The following is a 5,760-nucleotide window of genomic DNA, read 5'->3' on the forward strand; positions in this document are numbered from 1 at the left end:
CGTTTTCTGCCATCAGTACTCAGAGTTTTTTGAGGAGATAGGCAGTTAGCAGTAACTCTTTTTTTTTTTAATTTTTAATGTTTATTTATTTATTTTGAGGGAGGGATGAAGGGAGGGAGAGAGAGCGAGAGAGAGGGAGAGAGAAATAGCACGCACGGGGGAGGGGCAGAGAGAAGGAGAGACAGAATCCCAAGCAGGCTGTGCACCATCAGCGCAGAGCCCGATGCAGGCCTTGAACTCACGAACTGCAAGATTATGACCTGAGCTGAGATCAAGAGTCAGATTGCTTAACTGGCTGAGCCCAGGCACCCCAGTAGTAATTCTTTTTTTTTTTTTTTTTCAAGAGTAAGTTTTATGTTTCTTTTCACACTGGTGTAAAACTGAAGCTCCTTAAAATATGCAAAGGGAACATTTAAAATGCATTAGCTTGTTAGAATTAATAATAAATATGGAAACCTGCTTAATGGAAGTATATGCTAGCTTGGTGTTTAGAGGAGATAATAAAAGAGCTAACACTTATTGAGCCCTTAGTACATAGCAACCACTACGCTGAACATCTTAGAAACATCTCACTATCTACCTCGCAGGGTTGTTGTGATAACTTTCCTTCATTTTATAGATGCAGAAAACTAAGGTCAGAGGGGTTAATAAATTGCCCAAGGGCAGATAGAATAAAGGCATTGTGGAGTTTGGATTTATAGCCTTCTGTCTTTAGAGCCAGTGCCATGAGCATTTGTATACCGAGAATCAGTGGAGAAGAACTCCAGTGAGTGGCAAATATTTTGACCTAATGAATCCTGGTAGATTGCCATTTTTGATTCTGTGGAAACTCTGTTTCTCTTCCTCCTCCTTCTTTTTAATGTTTGTTTATTTTTGAGAGAGAAAGAGAGAGAGAAAGAATCCCAAGCTGGCTCCACACTGTCAGTGGGCTCGATCCCGTGAACCGTGAGATCATGACCTGAGCCAAAATCCAGAGTTGGACACTTAACTGACTGAGCCACCCAGGTGCCCCAGGAACTCTGTTTTCTCAATGCCCATATAAATTGACAAAACCACATGATAGAAAACCGCATGGATATTGCTGCTCTCTTCTGCATTTTATATGGAGGTGTGTATTGCATTTTCTGGGCCTGATGTTCTAGCATACTCAGATAGAAAGGCCAACAGAACTAAGATGATGGTGTCCTCTTAGTTTCTGAAGAGGGTGGATTAGAATGGAGGGGCAGAAAAAAAACTGGTAATAGGTCATCTGAGGAGGAGGTGAGAGTTCCTAGTAGTTGCTGGGATACTGGTGCAGGGGTAGCTCTCTGGAATTCTTCCCAGTGTTTCTTAATGAGGGATGGATTATCCTCACAGACACTTGGAAACATATAAGGGCTTGCAGTTGTCAGTGATTTAGGAGTGCTGTGAAATTTAACACCCAGGGTCAGAAATGATAAATATCTTACAATGCCTGAGTCAGGTTTACACAGAGCAGAATGGTCTTTCCTCAAATGCTAATTCTACTCCTGTTGGGATGAGGAATGGGAAAAAGCACAAAGAAAGCTAGAAAGGATTCTGGGAGTAAACTGGATGTATCTTTTTTTTTTTTCTTTTTGGTGAGAAAATTTGGATTTAGCCAGTGGGACTCAGTTTAGATGATCCCAATTTTGTTGGCAACATCCAAAGCGTCATAGTTGGGAGCCAGTTGAACATATGCCTTCTTTTCTCCTTCAGAGTGAGGCCTGATCAGAGTGTTGACCTTGGCCATGTCAATGTCATAGAGCTTCTTCACATCCTGTTTGATCTGGTGCTTGTTGGCCTTGACATCCACAATCAACACAAGTGTGTTGTTGTCTTCTATTTTCTTCATGGCTGACTCAGCAGTCAGGGGGAACTTGATGATGGCGTAGTGGTCAACCTTGTTTCTCCTCGGGGATCTCTTTCCAGGATACTTGGGCTGCCTTCAGAGTCACAGTGTCTTGGGCTGTTGCAATGTAGGTGATTTGTGGATCTTCTTTTTTTTATGACTGTGGATGCCTTTCAGCACCACTTTCTTGGCCTTCGGAGCCTTTGCTTTGGCTTCGGCTTCGGCTTCAGCTTTGGCTTTGGCTTCAGCTTTGGGAGGGGCAGGGGCTTCCTTTTTCACCTTCCAAGCCATCTTTGTGAAAGGGCCCGGATGTATCTTTGATATGTTTTATTCATATGGTCACAGTGTGCTTCTGTGTGTATGTGGTGTGTGTGTGTGTGTGTGTGTGTGTGTGTGTGTGTGTGTATGTGAGAGAGAGAGAGAGAGAGAGAGAGAGAGAGAGAGAGAGAGAGATGGAGGGAGAGGTCTTGGAGAGTTTTGTGTTACATTGGGAAAATTATTGAATTCCCTCATGCATGTTGACATTGACATGACCTGCTAGTGATTTAAAAATTGGTTATGATGAATTGTTCTTTTAATGCACTGCCAGAATTTATTTGATGTCATTAAAAAATGTTTTTATCCTTATTTATAAATGAAATTTCTTTTTCTTTAAAAAAATTTTTTTTAATGTTTATTTATTTTTGAGAGAGAGAGACAGAGTGTGAGCAGGTGAGGGGCAGAGAGAGGGAGACACAGAATCTGAAGTAGGCTCCAGGCTCCAAGCTGTCTGCATAGAGCCCGATGCGGGGCTCAAACCCACAAACTGTGAGATCATGACCTGAGTGAAGTCGGACACTTAACCAACTGAGCCACCCAGGTGCCCCTGAAATTTCTTTTTCTGAATTATATTTATTATATTATGTTAATAAGAACATGATAATGCATAAAATAATGCATTTGGTTGATAATAGATAAATTAGGAATTATTTGCACCTTAAAAGTTAGGTGTAATTTGGTTGTTATATTGTCTAGGTCTAGTGTTTTTCTAGAAACAGGACCTTTGCTATCCAATGTGGTCTGTGATTATTAATGTCTTTGAACTTTTTATCTACTATTTGGTCAAATATAGTATTTTTTTATTTTGGTGAAAAATCAGCATTTCTCTAAATTTTCACATTTATCACTGTCTTAGGTTGGGATTCCTAGAACACAGAGGCTGAAGCAAGGCTTTAGTGCTAATGTTTTATGGGGAGATGCAATCCCAGGACAGTGAAAGAGAGGGAAAAGGGAGCCAGGGAAGGATGGGAAGCAAAGGCAGGTTGGTGCATTACGAAACTTTCCAGTGCTTCCTCAAGGGTGAAGGGCATCTCCAGACAGGTTGTATGGAAAACATGTTGTAATAGTCTGTTGGAGAGAGGAAGAGAGGTGGATTTATGTGCGAGTGAGCTCCCATCTCCTTTCTCTCATTGGTCAGTGTTTACCCTGTTGGGAGTTTACTCCCTGGCCTTCCAGACTGCAACACCCGGCCTCTTTGCTGTGGAAGCTGGGTCCCATTTCTGTGGAATGACAGTGTTTCAAAGCCCTCATTGGAGTGGAGTCCAGCGTGGTAGGAGGAGTCAGAGCTTATATGGAACTCATTGAGTGGTGCCGAGGGGACCTGCTCTGCTGTGGTTTCTGTCATGATGGGAAGGTGTGTGTGTGGGGGGGGCATGTTTCCAGAGCCTGGCCCAGGAGAGAACGAGAAGGTCAGGGGTATCTGCAGATGAAGTGTTGGCAACCAAAGCAGTGGCAGCTGTGTGGTTGAGGAGTCCAGGAGATGGGTACATTCTTTTTTTTTTTTTTTTTTTCAACGTTTATTTTATTTTTGGGACAGAGAGAGACAGAGCATGAACGGGGGGAGGGGCAGAGAGAGAGGGAGACACAGAATCGGAAACAGGCTCCAGGCTCTGAGCCATCAGCCCAGAGCCTGACGCGGGGCTCGAACTCACGGACAGCGAGATCGTGACCTGGCTGAAGTTGGACGCTTAACCGACTGCGCCACCCAGGCGCCCCGAGATGGGTACATTCTTGAGAATCTGAAGTAACCCTTGAAATGTGTCTGAAACAATTTCCATAGATTTGCATATATATTTTTTATGATTTTTAAATCACTTAAAAAATCTGGAGTTTTATCACAATCAAAAATAAATAAAAAGGGGCGCCTGGGTGGCTCAGTCAGTTAAGCATCTTGATTTCAGCTCAGGTCATGATCTTGCAGTTTGTGGGTTCGAGCCCCGTCTTGGGCTCTGTCCTGGTGGTGTAGAGCCTGCTTGGGATTCTCTTTCTCCCTCTCTTAAAATAAATGAACAACCTTAATAAATACATAGATAAATAAAAATATCTGTGGTTATCACCTTTTTTATCTTAAGGTTGTATATTCTTGGTTTTTTCTTTTTTTTCCCATTAAACGGGCTTGCTGGGGGTTTGTGTATTTAAAAAAATATTTGCAGAAAAAAGTACTTGCAAAGAAACAGTTTTACATATATTTCTTATTTCTTATTGCATTCTGGTAAAATTTCAATTTTAATTCTAAAATTATTTCCTTGAATTTGGTATTTTTTGTTATATTTTTAATTTCTTACATTTACTACTTTTTTAAATATTAACATATATTAAGGCATTTATTGGTATAATTTTGCCTTTGAGTATAGCTTTACCTGTGGCGCATGAATTTCGACATCAAGTAGTCTCCTTTTTATTATTTTTGAGACAGTATACAACTATAATTCTGAAATCAACAGGGTCCTTCTGGAGTGACAATTTCTGACCCAAGGAGTGGCACTACAGTTTTTTAAGGAAGATTTGGGTGTATTTGTAGGTCTTTCCTGAGACTCTTGACTCAAACTTTCCCCTGAGAATCATTCTAAAAATAATTTATAATAATGATGATTTAAAAAAAAAGTGCTTGACATAGCCCTAATACAGTTCTGGGTCAATAGACATGGCAAATCAACTTGGCATTGCTCTTCTTTGGGGAAATAGTCACTTGTGTTGTCTCTCACATTCACAACAATTGATTCCTTCACAGTGATCTTGGTGTTCTAATCTCATAGCTATTTTCACCTTGTAGATGTTTTGACTTTGTATACATGAAAATGCACATTTTAGTCAGACTTATACAGACATTGGTAACCTTTCATTAATAAAATAGCTTTTGGAGTAAACTCTATTAAGCAAATTAAATTCTTGTCCACTCCACCATTACTGCTTATTGTGATTAGCGAGCCACTCCTGTCTCTTGTGATTGACTCTTTTGGTCTCTTCCACTCTGGGATCCTATAATCTTTATTAAAATAATGGGACCTATTCCAAAGGTGGCTTTCCCACATATCTTGATTCACAGGGTTCAACCCTCATAGTGCTTTTCAAAGACCTCAACATTTAAATATTTATCAGTGCTGTGTAAAGACCTGGGGCCTTCTTGGGAGACGTAATTTGGGATAGATAAATGTATATAATAATTTTTAGGTTATTATTTCTGTCTCTCTGGCTCTTTGTATTTTTTTCTGCTACATTATATAATCTGGTATCTCAGCCTCATTTAGCATAGGCCACCATCAAGTCCAGATTTGAGTTAAGCAACTAAGAAAACAATTGGAAACAACTGGGATTACCTAGAACTAGTACATTGGATCCAGCATTTTTGGCATTTGTTTCCATATTCATAACCTGAGTAGATCTAAAGTTATGTTCTTCTCCCTCTAACATCCTCAGAATTCATTTTCACCTTATTCTCCAGATTTCTGGTAATAGAAATTAACCAATTAGTGTCATTTTTCTTATTGTAGATTCATGGTTTGACTTTGTAATTTGCCTCAAAGGGCATGCTGGAATATATCTCTACTTTAAGGTATAGAAGCAACAAAGAAGAGAACATGGGGAGAATTAGC

The 5,760-nt window shown here is 40.2% G+C and overlaps 1 pseudogene; it reads right to left on the reverse strand.

Annotated features, from left to right (window-relative positions):
• Positions 1–1,633: 1,633 nt before the first annotated feature.
• Positions 1,634–2,140, reverse strand: LOC125170933 (60S ribosomal protein L23a-like; annotated as a pseudogene).
• Positions 2,141–5,760: the final 3,620 nt, after the last annotated feature.

This window comes from Prionailurus viverrinus, chromosome B4 (genome assembly GCF_022837055.1).
Source record: "Prionailurus viverrinus isolate Anna chromosome B4, UM_Priviv_1.0, whole genome shotgun sequence".
In the NCBI taxonomy this organism is placed as follows: Eukaryota; Metazoa; Chordata; class Mammalia; order Carnivora; family Felidae; genus Prionailurus; species Prionailurus viverrinus.